Below are 19798 nucleotides of genomic sequence, written 5' to 3' on the forward strand. Positions count from 1 at the left end.
TGTTACTGTGAAAAAATTTCTGCTGAAATTTTCTAAAAAAATCTTAGAGATTTTTAAAAACATTACATTCATACAAGTTGAAAATGTATATCGGAGCAAATTTATTTGTAGATGTGTGATTTTTACGTTTCTCAAGGGGAGCTTCTTGTAAAGTACGCTGATTTTCATTTCAATTATAACTGATTGTTACTGGGTTTTTGAGGTTGACCTTTCATTTAAACTGGCTTTCGATGTGAATGTGTATATATCCAGAGTTAAGTAGGAGGTTATGGAGATTGCAGCGATTCCTTTTTGCAAACTCAGCCTTTCAAAAATTTATTTCCCCATTCTCTGTGAAAAATTGCATCGTAAGACTACCTCGATGGAAACAATCTGCAAGAGACGCCTTGTCGATTTAGTTTCCTGAAGAGGAAGGACTGCTTCTGTAGCTTTATAAAATATTACTAACGACAAACGCAAAGGCTAAGAACTCCATAAAATGTCCAGAAACTTCAATCTGAAGAGAATATATGAGGCAACTATCAAAAAAGTTTAATCAAAAGCAAATATCTTGTTAAAACTTCCGCCGCACATAAAGTTATCGTATGCTGAAATCTAATAATCAGTAATATATGATGCATGTGTATTTCTAAGTAAATCATATTTTTACAGTTTTATTCCATGTTATGGTCTTATATCCGGTTTTTAAACTTTACTTTTATAAGTATTGAAATGATTGTTATTTAATAACTCAAGTGGGTTGTACAGCAGTGAAATTTGGTAGACTGAGTCTATTCCAAGCTCTTTCAATATCTGTGGTGTTGGTCTTCGTAGGCTAAACAGACTAAAATGCTTCTGTAGTAAAGTACGCTATTATTGACATGTCTGTTGCCAAGGCTTCTGCGTGCTCTCTCTCTCTCACACACGGCGATAACATTCATATTCCATATAAGTACATCAACAAAATACCTAGGTACCCAGTAGGATTTGTACCGCAGCCTGTTTGTTGGATAGCCAGTATGTTATCCATTTCGCCAAACAGATCAGGAATGATCAGCGTTTAAATATACTCGATGTGCTGTATTATTAGATCCAAGCCATCAGCAACAGCGCTCATGAGAAAATTAGTTCTTGTAACCGACTCCATAATGTTTTATGGATGTTAATAAATGATAATTTCATTAATATTGTTAAAGAAACAGTTGGTACCGACTTAAATTTACTGACATGTATGATACATTCTGTGTAACACTGAGTTTGATTCTCTTTGTTTGAAAAGCAAATCTGTAATCAATATAACTATTTCGAGATAATACTCCAGTTACAAAGATATAAATTCTCTGTGCGTTATGCTATGCGTGTGTAAATAGATCGGTATAATTATATAAAAAAAAAGTATTTATTCTCCTAGTTCCTTACGCTCATGGTGTAGGAAAACAGTATATTTCTTATTAATTATATGACGAGCCAAAGGCTTCAATTCGGCGACATGAACTTATTTAAGTTAAGAGATATTATATCCCATATTGTTTCTTAGCCGAATAAGAAACTCAGAGTTTCATGCCGAATATAGAAACTATATAAAGTTCGGCGATTCCAAGCGGAAGCAAATACCTGGATAGTACAGCACCTGATCCATTGAGGTAGTGCAAACTGAGGCAACTCATAGAAAGGGTGAAGCAAGTTCCGATCACTATTCTTGGTATTTACCCACAATGTGAACTTAGCTCCTGGGAGCTGTATTATTGTTCAACATTATGAGAGAAGGTCACTACCAGACCTGTTTCGACCTTTTTTTGAGATCTCATCAGTGAGTAGGTAGACCTAGTTAATACCAAGTTTGTAGCGAACAGAACTTACTCTTTGAAGAATAGGAACTCTTTGAGTTTCTTATTCAGCTAAGAAACAATATGGGATATAATATCCCTTAACTTAAATAAAGTTCATGTCGCCGAATTGAAGCCTTTGGCTCTTCATATAATTAGTAATTTATTAGGACACCTTCCTGGCAATCCTCATAAAAGGGATGTAAGTTCTGTTCGCTACAAACTTGTATTAACTAGGTCTACCTACTCACTGATGAGACCTCAAAAAATGTCGAAACCGGTCTGGGTAGTGACCCTCTCTCATAATGTTGAACAATAATACAGCTCCTAGGAGCTAAGTTCACATTATGGGTAAATACCAAGAATAGTGATCGGAACTTGCTTCACCCTTTCTATGAGTTGCCTCAGTTTGCACTACCTTAATGGATCAGGTGCTGCACTATCCAGGTATTTGCTTACGCTTGGAATTGCCAAACTTTATATAGTTTCTATATTCGGCATGAAACTCTTTGAGTTTCTTATTCGACTAAGAAACAATATGGGATATAATATCCCTTAACTTAAATAAGTATATTTCTTAATCTAAAAACATACAAAACACACAGTATCAGAATGGTGATTTCTAACGGTACATGAACTTGGGCAAAAAATGTTATATACACCCAGTTATTTTTATTTATTTATTTATTTTTATTTATTTTTGACAGGCGAATGAGGTTGTTTGAGTAACCTGAACATCATGGAGATTTTTTTTTGATTGGTGGGAAAGCAATTATGAGTTCGTGCTGTTTCAAAATTTAGAGACTTTTAGAAGTTGATCCCGCTTGTGTATGCATAATGAAACGAAAGACTGGATCAAGAGGCTTTACCACTGGCACAAAAAATTAAAGAAACAAATGGCATCGAAAAAACTACGTTGTCTCCAGGATCTATGTTTACCCAAAACCCATAAGGAAGATATCCTGTTATGACCAAATTATCTGATAAATAAAATAATTGGCAAAACTAACTCCTCATATCAATAAAGCAACTTATCATATCAAAAGATTTCACCAGAAATGTAAAAGACACTATTTTGGATTCCACATCATTGCTATTAGAAAGCTGTCTTTTCAGGCACTGTCTAGACATTGCGTCCTTTGAATTCAAAAATAATTACTGTTAACAAAAAGGAAGGACTGCTAATATGCAGAATCTTTTGAAAAGGAGATTGATATTTTGCTATATTTACTGTTTGGCCTACGAAGAAGCACGCTCAACTTTTTCAGCAGTTTTCAGAGAGCTTAAACCCTAAAACCTGTTTTTCCAGGAGATAGTGAAAAAAAGCAGATAACTTTCATTCCTTTTGTACTCATCTCTGTCAACGAACAAAGCAGATTAACCATTTTAATAGTAAGGAATAAACTCAACGCTGGTTGGTATTTGCATTGTACTTCTTTTGTTATGTGGTGATAACAACAAAAACGAACACAAAATTATTATCTTCAAGTTCTAATAAAAACGACTAAAATCTGAAAATTGTTAATAACATCCTTAAAAGATCACTAAATGACTCCATAAATATAGAAGAAATAATAATTAACGAATAATGCAAGACAGCAATAAATTAAAGATAGATCACTTTCAGTAGATCAATAACACCACAGACAAAATAACTGCTGTATTGAAGCAGTACGATCTCACACTTGTCTTTACACATACATCTAATGAAAAGAATCCTTGCGATGCTCTGGTTACCTAACGAACTTAATTTTCCTCCTGGAAAGCCAGTAATATTTTTTGCACATGTGGCATATGTTACTGTCGGATAAAGAAGACATATGGGAGAGATTTGCATGAAAGGATATATTAAGGATGTTGAGCAGACGCTGTCTTCTGACGTTTCTAAGGAAAAAAACAAGGGGTAATCTTGGAACCAACAAGAGTACCGTATATTGAATTTAATAGACTTTAAAGCAGCCTCTAAAATTCCCCAATGTCCAACGTGAAATAAAAACGTCTTATTCTTATCGTAAAAATCAAGGTCTTATCCGAAACGAGCTTTGGTCGCCTTAACATACTTGAAATTTCCTCACATTTTCGGTTTTGATAAATTTTGTGCCGAAGTTGTTTGCATAGTACATAATAAAGCATGCGCGTGACATCTCGACACGATATGAGCTATATCATTTGTGATATATTTTTAAACTGAAAAGTAACTATTTCTCATAAAGTACGCCACAGAGCTTAAACTAGTGAATACATATCACCATCAACACGTGTTCAGAGTGGACAGATGTTTCTAATATAATGAAAACACAGATTACTCCAAAATGAATTCCCTGGATTGGCAGAATATTCTTATTTCTACTGAGTTTAAGCTTCTTAGGACATACGAGAGGGGAGCTGAAAATTTCTGATAAACATCTAGAAAAAAACTATATTAAAGCAACTGGTATAACCCAAGAAAAAGCATATCTTAAAACCCTTTAATCCCCATATTTAATCAAATTGTAATAATTTGTTCTTTTTTCTTTAAGGATATATAAGAAGACATGTCAGAAGTTTTGAATAAATTCGAGAATTAGAGAACGTTTCAGCACATCCTTGTATTCGCGGAATGAATCCTTTCACAAAAGGAATCAAATTATGCTAAGCAATTTACTTATTTGTAACTATATAAATACAAGAAATATAAAAGAAGTCGTTAAGTGTGAGTGTCTTCAGCAAAAAAGAAACAAAAACAAACAAGTATAATCATTGCATATTTTCAGTTCACATTTTTTATCTAAAAGCAAGGCGGTTGGAATGCATATCTAACAAGAGAAAACTGAACCAGACTCCCTCTTAGCTTAACGATATGCACATTATTGAATAAATAAAACTTCTAAAATCTTGATTAGGAATAAGTATGGAAAATCCTTAAAGAAAAAAGTTTACATTCGGAAAATACTTTTGTGTTTGAAGTAAAACGGTCAGCTTTGTGTAAACCTGAATATAGGATACCATTTAATTTGATCGAAAGAAGCAAACGTTATACAGCATTGAGGTCAGACCATGACAGGCTGAAATTTTTGAAAAAGTTGTTTACTAGCGAATTCGAAATAAATATGCACCTCAGTGGAGAAGTAACAATATTCCCTCGTTTGAGGAAATGATAGTCACAAATTTGTGGTTTATCCTAGCTTTTTTTAATCTAAGTTTTCACTTTTCTCCTGAACCCAGGATGATCATTTTTATTATATCATTATTCCTGTTTTATATTTGATATTTTTCATGAATTTTAAATATTAATATACGAGAGTATGTGAAACAACACTTATACAATTATAATGACACAATTGTCACTTCTACTACCATCGCTTTGAGATGAAAACAGTGATAAATAATTTGACGCTATTTTTTTTTTTTTTTTTGTATCTGTACTCCTACCAAGAACTCTACAGAAGGTCCTACTTCTTTATATTCCAAAGTTAAAACATAAGTTTCTCTCCCAATTTTCTCCACGCTTCTCTATCACTAGCTCTCAGTTTCCATTTGCTTCCGCATTTCGTATGTTCTCTTCTCTTCATACGAAATAGCATATGATAGGCATTTTTTTTCTCTTCTCGTTTTTTCCCCAAAATATTTTTTTTTGTATGCTCTAAGTCTGTTCGTTTCTTCTTTTTTTTTGGCATTTATATACGAATCTTAACACTCAGTTTTTGTTTTTGGCCTTCTCTCTGAAGATAGGGAAATTTATAATTAAATTTTTATAGTTGCTTTTGAGAAAAGGTTTGACTTAAATATCAACATTGCTTTCTTATCTTTCCTTGGGTTTGGAGCTTAGTGACAATACTTGGTAATGTCTGTTAAAAAGTGACATCTCATAACCATGTGCATCATGAAGTTGTTTCGTGATATTTGTTTCAAAGTTTCGCAGAAAAAAGGAAACGAAATCAAATTTAGTAATAATTTACCGAAACGTTCATGCTGCAGAACATTTCCTTTGCTTAGCCAAAGCATTTGTAATTCCTTACCATCGTGCCTTTTCTGGAGAGTTCAACACAATTTACTTAATTACTAAAAAGCGTTCGATCAAAGATGATAATTTTTAATCAGGGCTACGACGTTGTTTATTCCTGTAAAAGCTAGGGAAATTTATAATAAAAGCTGAAATTCCATCCATTGTCAGGTGCTTTCCAGTTTTTAAATAAACGCTTTCAGAAATAATACATTGCCGAAATCTAAGTACATATCATCACCTTGTGCACGTACCTTGTATAACATTCCTTTCAACTTATGTATACAGAATTTCAACACCTTTTTTCTGGAGCAGAAGTCTTGTGCTAAAGACGTGACACCATCCTGTAGTCAGTAAGACCATATTTGGTAGATTTCTTCCTCTATAGCAACATATACGAAAAGGATTGTAAGTATACCGAATGAAAATGCGGACTTCTTGGCATCCGTTTTTAACTCCAACTCCTGCTTGGAGGACCAAAGCAAACCACCCGTACTTCAACAATCTGCCCACTGTATGCCATCTCAGAATTCTTTCGCCAAACTGTCGTAAGAAAATTCCCTATTATTGATACTAATAAGGCTCCTGGTTCAGATGGTATTCCTCCGGTTGTGCACCAGAATTGATACCAATTCTGTGTCGTCTATATAAATATTCATATTTTACTGGCATCTAGTCAACAACGTAGAAGCAGGCCCGTAGCCAAAATCGAAGACCACATTCAGACATCGAACTATGGTCCCATTGCTCTCACTTCAATATACATTCAAAAGTGATGGAGAAGGTTATCAACAGCCAGCTTCTTCATTACTTGGAGACTCATCAGTTAATTAGCGATCATCAATATGAATTCCACCATTCGATTTCTACATTCAACCTCCTAGGTAATGGCACCTAGCTTTGAACTCAGGTCATGGAAACATTTGGAGAAACTCAAGTTACCGCTCTCAATATTTCTGAAACATTCAATCGTGTCTGGCACCGAGGCCTCCTGAACAAACTGCTGTCTTATGACCTTTCTTATACCCTCTGTGATAGTATTGCTAGTTTCCTCATTGGTCGCTCATTGTGTGTCTACTTTTCATCAGATGTCCCCATCAATGCTCGAGTGCCTCAGTGTTCTGTGCTTTAAACTCCACTCTTCCTCCTTTTCATCAATGACCTTCTTTCACTGACTTCAAATCCTATTCACAGCTTCTCCGATGACAGTAATCTTTATCATTCGATAAATCCTGCAGTACCTTAATGTTAGATGCCTCAAGATTTTTCATAACCAGTGACTTGAACGCTAATCCCTTCAACATCCCGAAATGGGGTAAAGAAACTTCGTAAATTTCCATGCCAAAAAAACTGAAATCTGCCTTATTACCCTCAAAGAAACATCCTACCTCATTCCCTCTCGTTTTTGATAATGTTTCACCTTTCTCTTCTTGGAATGACTGTCACATCCAGTTTATCCTGGCACAAGCAATTATTCACATAGCCTCCTCAGCCTCTAACAACTTGGCGTTCTTTTCCGTTCTAAACATTACTTTTCTTCCTTTCAACTCCTAACTCTATAAGTTTCAGATCTTTAACAGTACTCCAACCTCGGAGTATTGTTCTCACATTTGGGAATGACATCCAGAATCGAGCAATCCGCTTAAAAGGCAACTCTACTCTCACATACTCCCTTCAGTCACTTTATCACAGTTGCTCTGTGCCTTTTCTATAGGTAATTTTATGGGCATTGCTCATCTGAATCGGAGCAATGCCCATGAAGAATGAGCTGTTACAATTCCTCCACTTTCTTCTAACCATAGAAGAACTAAGAGCAGCAACTGTAAACGCCCATACCCTGTCCAGCTTCGAACACGCCGAACTAACTTCTTCAGCTTACTTCATTCCATCCACCTCTATTCTTTGGAACTCTATACTTATACTTTGTACTTATACTTTGGAACTCTATATCTCCATTATACTGTTTTTTTCCACTGAGTACAACCTCCCAGTCTTCAAGAAGCACGATCAGGTCATATTTCCTCCTTAATCACTTACCCGCACATGGCACTGTAGTGTTATAGGTCTTGTGACCTTTCAGAAAAAGTGTCATACGAAGTTCTAACCAAATCGGTAGTTGTTGAATCTCCTTGCTGTTGCTGTACAGGTTTTGCAGATGGACGCAATAGTTTTTTTTTTTTTTCGTGTGCTTTTCGCACAGAAGTTCGCAAAATAAGTAATTTAGTAAGCTGCTACTCCGAGAAACAAAAACATCACCTAACCAGGGAGTTCCACTAACTCAATGGAAGTGATGTTTGCACTCCTTAACGCTAAACCGACCACAGAAAGAGTGTCGCAAGTTCGATTGTAGTCGCCGAATAAATGAACTTTTTCTAACTGTACACCCCTTGACGGTACATGTCAAGAATTTGAAAATGATGATGAATCAAGGAGTCATCTTCATGGGATTTTTTTCCCGACCGCACAGAAGATACAAAAGACGTGATTGTGACTGATTCTATTTACGTGTTTTGTATCAACTGAGTGCTGATATTTCTGATTATTTTTAATTCGATTGTTTGACTTTGGATATCATTAGACAATTATTGGATTTTAGTAGGATGCAGAATTCAGCTGCTTTCATAATGCTGAATTTGAGTGTTGAACAATACAAAAAAATACTAGTCTCATTTTGAATATAAATGGCATGCATTTTTTTAAGTTGCACTCAGTGCACACTGCAAAGGCAACTATGGCGACTACAAATCACCAGTTTCACACTTGTTATAAAATAAATACAAAAAAAAAAACTGGCGTACAGATTAGTGATAATAAAGACTAATGCAGAAAAAAAATTGAAAAAACCTTGACGGATCCTTGTAAAATGTGAAAGTGATTACACTTAATTAGAAGTGATAATAATTAGCATTTTTCTGTTGTAGATTGAAGGTAGCTAGGGAAAGAAAAAAAAGCTCTCAAACGTAACGAGGTTCTGTACAGCAGCTAAGGTCATTCGCATTATCATCATTCCTTTCGACTTCTCTGACTCAGTTCACAATACACTAATTTGGTATTTCACTCCTTGTTCTTCGTTTATGTGACTTAGATCAGAAGCCTTGCTATCGTAGTTAGCGGTGATAGCGAATAACCTTTTCTCCCCGTAACTTCATTACCAAATCGATGTGTCGCTTCCTGAACGTAGTTTGGGAAACTTCGTAACGCTCGTGCATTACCTCATTATAGCACGTCGATCACATGTCAGGGGGACTGAAATGTTAGACGCTGATGTTTAAAACAGGCAGAACTTTGTTGATATAACGAGCTGAAGCGGTAAATGACTGTTTATTCAAAAGTGCCGCATTAAGTGATGAGAGACCTCTCATATCTGATGATATCATTTATCACGCAACAGCAGACGTTTCCGTTATCTGTTGAAAAAAAAATGAAGTGATGCGCTCATTTTCTTCTTCTGACAAGCTGATAGAGAATTTGAAATTACGGTTATATATGGAAAAGTTAAAATATGCTAGCTGGTACGAGAAACACTTTTCCACGCCTTTCTAAGTAAGACTAATTTATCAGATCTCAGGATAATGAGTTATTCCCCCTCCCCCCCAAAAAAAACATTTTGAATATTTATGTTGTTATTTTGCAAGCAGAAGAACCTTCGTTTGTTATCTACGGCTTATTTAAATTATAAATAAGATGCATATTAAAGATTAAAACTCGCAGATGATATATGTTTTGTATATCATTTCATATTTCATTCAAAGAATAACTCAATTTTTGCTTTGATTGGAATTACTGCCGAAGAAACTGTGAGGCCAGTGTATCGTGTCAGTTAAATGCGTACAATCTCGAGCTGGCTTGCCCGTTTTAGTGATGTAAAGTCCGTGCCATCTTCGTAGAAAACTGATTACACATCTTTACTTAAAAAGACCTTATAAAAGGTTCTCGCATGCTTGATGGAATTCGTACCCTAAAGTCTTTCCAATTAACTGATGAAAAATTATCGCGTCGTTCTCACAATTTTGCAACGGAAGCTCTGCAACTAAATGAATAAGAAAAAATTCATTTTTTTATTTAACAATTCATTCGCTTATGATAAATCTTACTTTTCCTAAACAAGACAAACTGATCAAGTTCTTTAAGCATTTCAGAGGGGTGAAATCGAGACTCCTCTTTAATCACATGAATTAAAACGTCCATCTTTGCTGCACGTTTCCTTTCAGAACATTCAAATTTATTCCACTAGCGGTTTACAAAGACTGTCTTATCAAAATGTCAAATGTGATAGTGAAGGAGATATTTAAGCCCTTTTTTGCATCACACAAAAGCGCGATTATGAAGTGGACACCGTCTGTTGCTTCGTCACAGATGAAGGAAAGCTTCATCTGTGAAGATGATTTCCTTTCTGGAATTTGAGATGAAGTATTTCCGTATTTGTTTCCTTTCTGGAATCTGAGAACCTTTTGTGATGTATAAAATAATTTCTTTTGTTAATATCTTGAAACTTATTTTTTCCTATTAAACGAGGAGAGTTTCGTAAGAAATCTGTGGCAACACCGTATTAATTTGATCACTGAGTAGCTACCTTTTCGCTTCATGTCTTAATTAAATCTTTCATCCCGTTACCTGAAGCAGTAAGTTTGCTGCTTCAGTGAACTTTTTTTGCAGTCACTGATTGCGCTTCCGAAATAGCGATTACTTTTAAGAGAAGCCTGACCGGCTGAAATCGCAAATATAGACTCATGATTACTTAGTTTTAATTTACTAAGCTGGGGGGGGATATCAATGCTATGACAAAATCCAAATGTTATGCCATTCGAGAAGGCTTCATATTTGTATGGGTTAAAATTCAAAATTATTTCGAAAACGAAGGTTTTTTTCTTAGTTTTTCTTAACTTTGGAAAATTTTCATACAATGAAACTTTGATATAACTAGCAGTGCCTTTAAGAGAAATCCATATTTACGAGTTATTTTTGTTAAGGTTCATGTTAAATATAGGAATATTTATAGGAAGAATAATGTGGGAACTATTTAATGATTATAAATAATATAATCGGCCACCTAACGGCTAAGAAAGAAATTTACTAATGTGCTTACCAATCAAGTTTGGTGCCAACTGCAACATAAATTGTTGACTGACAATTACTGAAAAGGCAATTTGAAATAGTGAACTGTATTAATTCTATCCGACAGCATTCCCTTGGTCACTCTCGGGACCAATAACGTTCAGAAAATTACCTCATGTGTATATTTTCAACTATTGTTCCAGTTTTATTCTCGGCGTTTGGTCATTCTACGCTATCGCATGAATGTTCGATAGAAAATACGGAGGGAATAAAAAATGACAAGTACGTTCGTTATAACAGCATATTTTCCGTTCGTTGTGAAATTTCGTTTTAACAGACTTCCACCACATTTCAAACGTCTGTAGAGGTGTTATTTATAAGATTAAAATAAATAAGAAAATAAACATGATCTTAATCGTGAATCTAAACTAAATGTGGGAACCAGTAACCAGAACAAAAGCATACTAATAACACATTTATTAGATCTCATTATCATTATACTAACTACACGTGTGAATAACAGTAAAAGTACTGGTGTTGGTAGCTAGCTATGGTTTATGTATTTATTTTTATGATCCTTGATCTCTGTCTTTTTTGAACCATGTTTTACTTAAGTGAATGAAATAAAATAATTTTCTCTGAGGAATGAAATTTTAACTCAAGTATATATAATGAAAATCCTGTATGTGTTAGTGTATTTATCTTTAACTATGCTTAGCATTGATCTAAAATAGGTGAAAATATTAATAAATGATGCTAGATAATACAAGTATTGGTAGTTACAAAATATAATTTCATTAGCTTTGGAGCACCCCGCCGATATCAGTAATTTTAAATATTCATGAAAATGGATTCGTAAAAATCTTATGAAAACAACTTGTTTCGCCATTGACTCAGAAGTCGGAGACAAGTTTGGTAATTTCATAAATTACAAAATCGTTTCCGTATTGATTTTCCTGCGGGAGACAGACCAGAAAAGAATTATAAATAAATATATAATGAAAACAATTAGCTAGTCCATCACATTTCTTTACAAGTTTATCGAAATTAGGAAAAAGAAATCAACTTAAAATGAACAATGGATGATGAAAAACGTTTTTTTATATTACATCTTTATTGAGATAAAGGAGGTGATAAATGAACTAATTTATATTCAAGCGAAACGAATGGTTTTAATAGCTAATATTTTACAATGCAAAACAGGTACAAATTGCATACTGAAAGATTACATTTTGTTCTAATATGGATTTCCATTGCTTATCTGTATAAACATGTATCAAGGTGACAGAAAGCCGATTACTCTGAATTATCTGGAAGGGATGCCCGATATAACTAGAGCAAGTATACGCGACAGTTTTATGAAGCACGCTTTTCAATACAGTTTGGTAACGATTTTTGTGATAAATTCTGCCCCTGTAGCAGTAAAGGTCAAGTGATTTCTAAAAGTTGCTGCAGAATATATATTTTATTTATTTTGTTTGATAATCCCAGATTAATCAGTTACGTGTTTTAAACATTACAAAACAATTGAAGAACATTTTTGGGTGTCTAAAGGTGAAAAGTGTCATGAATTAAGAAAGAAATCGAGATCAAGCTTATGCTCATAACAGCTCTGTGAGGGTCGTTACAGTATCTGTTTATTTTCATCTCAGCTGGTATTACAAACACTAATCAGAGGATTCTCTGGGATGACACTAAATCCTTACCCAGATGTTCTCGCACCTGCATACAAGAAATGATTCCATTCTCCATGTACTTTCACTGTTACCCAGTGGCGCACTCAAGATTTAATCTTGGAGGGGGCCGAGTGCTCAGGATTTAACCTTTGGGGGGGCCGAGTTGAGTAGACGGTTTGCGAATACACACTACACATCGCATACGACCTATAACTGAGCATCTGCAGTGATCGCTAATTCATAAGTAGCACACAACATAAATAAAAAAAAAATTATTTTAATTAGGAAAAGATTTTTGGAAATTTTTCTAGTGTTTTTTCCTTTTCTTTGGGGGTGCCCGGGTCCCTTGGCCCCCCCTTTGGGTGCGCCACTGCTGTTACCTAATATTTCAATTCCTACTTATAATATACGTTTTGCGAATACACACTACACATCGCATACGACCTATAACTGAGCATCTGCAGTGATCGATAATTCATAAGTAGCACACAACATAAATAAAAAAAATTAATTTTAATTAGGAAAAGATTTTTGGAAATTTTTCTAGTGTTTTTTCCTTTTCTTTGGGGGTGTCCGGGTCCCTTGGCCCCCCCTCTGGGTGCGCCACTGCTGTTACCTAATATTTCAATTCCCACTTATGATATACTACACTGAAGACAGTTCATGATACATCTGCCGAAATATCTATACAATAAATAACTTTAGTTAATTAAATAATCAATTATGATTAACATCTTACCTTAATTCAGAGTAATGGAATGCAGTCAGGAATCTAAACAACACGACTAATTCCGATGCTACTACTTAATACCTGACAGTTTATTAACCATAATATACAAGTGTTGCGTAAATTTTGATAAGTCGATGGATTAATATCTTGTCAAATCAGTTCTTCAGTTATATAAGCTCTCACACACACGAGGATAAATTTCATCAATGTGTTTATTTATCTGCAGTCATTTGTAACTCCTTTTCTCTCAGTACTGTACTGAAATACACACGTTTTTAGTTTAGGTAATTCTCTGTAATATATACTTCTGCAGATAATCGCACAAGTTATGTTGAGATATAAACGTGCAACTTAGCTAATAAAAGTCAATTATAACTGGTTATTGCCATAGATATGATTCTGCTGTCCAGAATAAACTGCTATTCTGTAGTTCTTTGAGTTGTAGCATTATATTTCGGAAGAAAAAAAATCCGTGAAATCCATCCTTTTCCTGTTCAAATAGTTGAAATTACAGCCAAAGATTATTGTATACTAACTGCGTGTGGTTAGTATAAATAATTGGTCGATTTGTCTTTGTTTTCCATGAGGAAAAATCTCAAACCCTCCGAATGAGAGTTGAACAGCAGTAAGTCTTTCTGCATAAGTATTTCAAGGAAACATTACTGCTATAAAGTTAAATTTTTATTTTCATGTGATAAAAATCGTACGCGCAAGTTTTCTTGAGCTTGCTCAGTATATTTTAGTAAGCCTAGTTTGATTCAGCCATGAGACTAGTTGTCGGAGTTCTCGAGTACATTTCTCATGAACTGGTTCGTTTGTGATGAAAATACCTAAGGAAGGAAATACTGCTTAAGAAGGTCTAAGCATCGCAATCCCCTACTTAGTGATGTATGCTTAAATATTCCTAACATATATAGAATCATTCCCAAAAGGCAACCCAACCATGTATTACATCATCGTATTCTATATTAGGCAATGTTATTCTCGTTGATTTCACCAATTCCATTTCCATACGGAGTTTGATAATAAAAAAGATATATACTTTTTATTGCTTCTTTTTTCCCTGATAACTTGAACTTCACATATCTTTAATAGGAACACCATTCTTTTTTCACTATTTTCAAATGCATTTTATTTTCTTAAAAAAATAAATAAATTTCTTTTTCTTATGGTGCTATCTTCTATCGAAGGTCAGCGATCATCTTGGCGAACAAACTGTGTTCATGCTTTAATCTGAGCAGCTGTATGCTGCTCTTTCATGTCCACGTTTTACGTCAAACCAAGATATTCTTTTTCTTCCTCTAGCTCTTTTGCCATCAATTCTTCCTACCAAAATAGTTTGTATTTGCCATTTTTCATGATGTGGCCAAGATATGATGTTTTTCGTTTCTTGGTTGTTTCTATGAGGTCTTTGGCCTTGCCAATGGATTTTAAGACATCTTCATTGGTAATTTTTTCTGTCCATTATATCTTTAGCATTCGTCTGTATAGCCACATCTCAAAGGCTTCCATTTTCTTGATGGTTATGGCCTTCAATGTCCATGTTTCAACTCCATAGAGCAGAATGGACCAGACGTAGCATTTCAGCATTCGTCATCTGAACTAATGTTCCCAGTTTCATGAAGGACTGCTGCTGCGCAGCAGACCCTCATGAAGCAGCATGAAGCACTGCGCAGCAGTCCTTCATGAAGGACTGCTGCGCAACTTCAATCCTTGTCTTTATATCTATTTCAGGATCCCACCTTTCATTAAGCCAGCAACCAAGATATTTATACCTTGACACTAGATCGATGATTTTCCCATTGAGTGTCAGTTTCATTGATGAATAAATAAACTAATAATAATTAATAATGAAAATAAGGATATAAGTCATCAGAGAATCATAAAAAGTCATAGAAACATTAACGTACTGTCCTTTAAAACAACTGTTTTAAAGGACAGTACTTTTTTAAAGAAAGTAACAGAAACTTAGTGGAAAGCTGTAACACTATTAGGTTCTCTCCTTTCTTTTTTGAACTCTTTCAAATAATTAATCTTTCCTGGAAGCAAGAATGCGTTTCCAGTACAAAAGTCAACTGATAAAACGTTAGTTACGCCTAATTCTGGAAACAAAAATTAAACTTGTCTGCAGTAGCACGCAACGCTGGGCACGTGAATATGTACTTAAATGAACCGCATATAATCACTGATGTTCACGATGCACTTAATTAATCACCAATTTCGGCCGTTAATTTTAAGTCCTTTGACGTAAAACGTACGATAGCATTAACCACTAATAAAAGGTTCACGAGCCAAAACAATGTCTTCAACTTGATCTCACTCATTAATAAGAGTAAGACGCAGATATTTGGTTATAACTAAATGAGTAGTATGGTTTCATAGAGATAAAGGTCTTATAATTACTCTTCTTGGAAAACAGTTTGCTCTTCGCATATTTTAAACGCATTCGAGAAAGGATGACTCCTCTTTGTATAAAGTGATCAATTGAGGACATTATTCTCTGGCGTTCAACTATACAATTACATCAGGCTTAAACTGTATAGCTTGTTTATTCAATAGCTAATATTAATGTTTCCATTAATTAATATCAATATTTATTCGCAATTCCCTCTAGAACGCTATTCCACTCTAATCTTCTTCGCTTCTATTTAGTAAATATAATAGATTGTGTAAACTGTGAGTTCCTTTCGTCTGTGTTTTTCCGAAAAGCTAAATTTCCTAAGCTACACAAAGAGGAAGTTAAATAGCATTATTCTCACCTCCATAGCGTGAGCCCTCCCCTCACGTTCATGACTAACCAACATATAACAAAATTGAGTTTTATAGAAAATTAAACAAAAGGCAAAGTATGCAACAAAAGAGAAGCTATGCAATTTTAAGAAGACAAAAGTATTTATTCATAGTTTCTCATTAGAAGAATGGCAAGGATCCATTCTTCCCTTCATGGATCCTCCCTTTGCAAAATATATATATTTTTCTTCCCATATAATCATAATATTTCCCCTAAATTTATATGAAATAAAATGTAAAAATGAAACTAAGAATTCTAAAATTATAAAAAATTTCAACTTAAAGATTATTTTCATTTAAACGGAATTATATAGGTTTGGAAGAAGCTTCCCCATATTTGTAAATAAAACTTCTTAAACTGGGCATGACCCCAGAAATCAAAATTATTTCAAAGCCGAGCTTTATAAAAAATAATTTTACAAACGAAGTACTGAAAATTTACTTGGAAAACAGTAATCTTGTCCGATAAAAAAAAATAACATGTAAATAACCTTCGAACAAATTTTGTAGAATTTCGTTCGTTGACACACGAGACATTTATAACATTTTTTTTTTCTCTAGGAAATTTATATTTCTCTGAATGTCTTCTCAGCGTATATAAAAAGAGAAGTGAATTTTCGGAGTCTCATAATTCATTCTTCTTCTTTCACTACCGCACTGGCTGGTCGATGGCTGCTGTTTTCATGACCATCCGATCATATTCACCTCGGTTTCTGTTAAAAACCTCAAGTCACTATAACAAAGGTTTTTTTGACTTCACCCTTACTTAACTTTTTCTTAACTTTGAGAAATTTTTCTTAATTTGAAAAGAAACGTTCTCTTAAAATGAAGAGAAATGTTAAGATAAATTTTAAAAGAAAGTGAGCTAACGTTTAACTTTAAGAGTTAACGCCAAAAAGTTAACTTTACTTAGACCGAAAACAGATTTAAGATCTGATCTTAAGAGAAGCTGACTTTACGTGAGCAAAGGCAGATCAAGCGGGTTTCAAACCTGGCGGCCGCCAGGGTCCCGAGCTTGAAGGGGGGGTGAGCTGGGAGGGGAAAAAGATGGCAGAAGAAAGGTTAAACATGGCGCTATTGTATATGGAACAAGAACTATTAAATAACAGCGATACTTCGAAATTAATTAATACTTCTTGTTCCATATACAATAGCGTCTTAAAATATTTTATTATAATTTTCATATTTTATGCTCGATGTTATTATTGCAAGAAAAATTTATTTCAATGATTTGAAATAAAAATATTATGTGTGTTCAATTTTTTGTTATTGGGAATCCCTGGTTCTCTTTGCAACCTACATAAAGTTTAAAAACAGAAGTTAAATCGGCTGCACATTAATAGAATATATATTTTTTTATAATTTTGCTAAATGACAGAAGATTCCCCCCCCCCCCTTATACGGTACTGTTTTACAACTCCCATATGTTTTTATTTATTTATTTTTGCTCATCGTTTATAAGTAACGTCACCTGCCCTAGGCTATGCAAATATCATATATGTTTGCACCTATTTATAAGCATATATATTTCCATAAACTGATCTAAAATGTGTCTGTGTTTGGACATTTTGAACGAAATGTCTTTTAAATATCCTTCTTTCAAACTATGTTTGAAGAAAGCTCTTTTCATGACGAAATAAAGTTGCAAACTTTGATGTCTTGTAATGTCTCAAACAATATCATCGAGATGATTTGACACGCGAAAGAATCATTGGAAAACTTCAAGAAGGTCGCAGTATTACTGATATTGCAAGAGTTTGGACATAGCGTTCTATCCAGGCACTGGACAGCGTTTCAAACCAATGGAATGTGTTCCGGACGTTTGTTAAAAAAGTAGTCGGTGTTTTGGGATGCTAAAGGCATTTTGTTGTTTATTAATTATCTTGAAAAGAGTAAAACAATAACCGGGGAATATTATTCCGATCTTTTAAACCAGAATAGACGAAAAACATTCGTGAGAAAAGACCCGGTTTGCAGAAGAAAAAATTATCTTTCATCAGGACAGTGCATCTTCCCACAATGGTGTTTTGGCAATAGGAAAATTAATGGATCTGCACTAAGAATTGCTGGAATATCCACCATATTTCCCAGATTTGGCTCCCTCTGACTTCTATATCTTCCCAAAACTAAAACTCTTCCTCGCTGGTCAGCGTTTTTCTTCGAATCAAGTGGTGATTGCAGCTGTAGAGGGGTATTTTGCAGATCTTACTGAGAACCACTACAGGGACGGGATAATGGCGCTGGAGCATCGCTGGAATAAATGTATTAGTCTTAAGGGAGATTATGGTGCAAAATAAAAAATGATTTTGAAATTATAAATTCGTTATTTTTCAGCTGAAAAGTTCTCGGCGTTAGGCCGAGAACTTTTCAGACCACCCTCGTGCATAAATATGAACTAGTTTAGTAATTCAGACTGTATCGATGTATTTAAAGTACAAAATATGTATTTTGAAGTAATCTTAAATAAGAATGATCAATGCACTTCACACAAACAAACAATATGTATAATATATTGAAGAAATAACTCATGAGTAGATGTTTCTGATTTTATATGTAACAAATTTCATTACAGCTTTTGAAATCCTTTAATTACAACTCGTGTTAGACAATCAACTACAAGAGAAGCATCTTTAATCCTATAACCTGTTCTATCTTCTTTGTGCTTTCAGTATGATCTCTTAGGATTGATTTCTGCACTGTTTATTCTGGCTGTACTTGAATATCTCTGTACTATTCTTCAAATAGATATATTAGCATATAAATAGATGTCATGTTTAATTTACAATTCCTGTAGTTATCCTCCAAAGATATGTTGATCTTTTGTAAGGAATGCATTCAAGTCAGGAACTTCTTTCTTTTAGCATCTTGGGTAAGTTGAGAATCGTTAAGGCTTCTGTACAAACAATCTCCTGCTTTTTTAAATCGATTTTTCAACGGTGAAGAATTGCTCTTAGAACAATTTTAACTTTCAAAATTGTTTAGGTATCGCTTTCTCTCTACATAATGCTATTTTAGCTAGCTAAGACGAAGGAGATTTTTATTTTCTGCATTCTCAAGCTTTTTTCCCTTTGGTAAGCTGATAATAAGCTGGTTTCTTTCTGCGTAAGTTTTCTCAGCGGTAACTGTCAATAATCCCAAGCCACCTCAATTCACAGCAATTTTTCTTTTAACCACAATAGAGAGTTTTAAAACACGAATGACAATTATTTCTTTTACAGCCATTATTTATTTAAACAACAAATAAATGCGCATTTTTTATATAAAATAAAAAATTGTTTAGCAATTACTTTTTTTTTATCAGCTCCCCATTACAATGAAGTATACTGGCCATGACAACAAGTATCTACTTGGATAAAAAGACGTATCGAAAGAGATAACCAGTTTTCTTCAGTTTAACGAAGCCAGTGTAATGGTAAAAGTTTAAATGCAATATTATTTTTTCCCTTTCTCTATAACTGGCTGCTTTAGCTCCAAGAAATATTTGGAACGTTTTCCACTCATTATCGAATAAACGTTTTCGCTTCTCCTCTTATGCAAAGTAAGTTCCCAATCTAATTACTCATGGTCTCTAGTAAAATACCAAAATACCAAGCCTTAAAATGAGCAAAATATATTTATCTCATTATTTAAGGAAAGCAACGAGTTCATTGTAACTGGCTGAATAATTTAGTTTTACATTGGGGTAAACACGGAAATTTGGTAGAACTGTTTGCCTATGAATTCGATGCTGTGCTGTTTTCCATTCAGCCAGTATTCGGTA

Source organism: Typopeltis vanoorti, chromosome 8 (assembly GCF_054136105.1).
Source record: "Typopeltis vanoorti isolate ZY-2024b chromosome 8, IOZ_Tvanoo_1.0, whole genome shotgun sequence".
In the NCBI taxonomy this organism is placed as follows: Eukaryota; Metazoa; Arthropoda; class Arachnida; order Uropygi; family Thelyphonidae; genus Typopeltis; species Typopeltis vanoorti.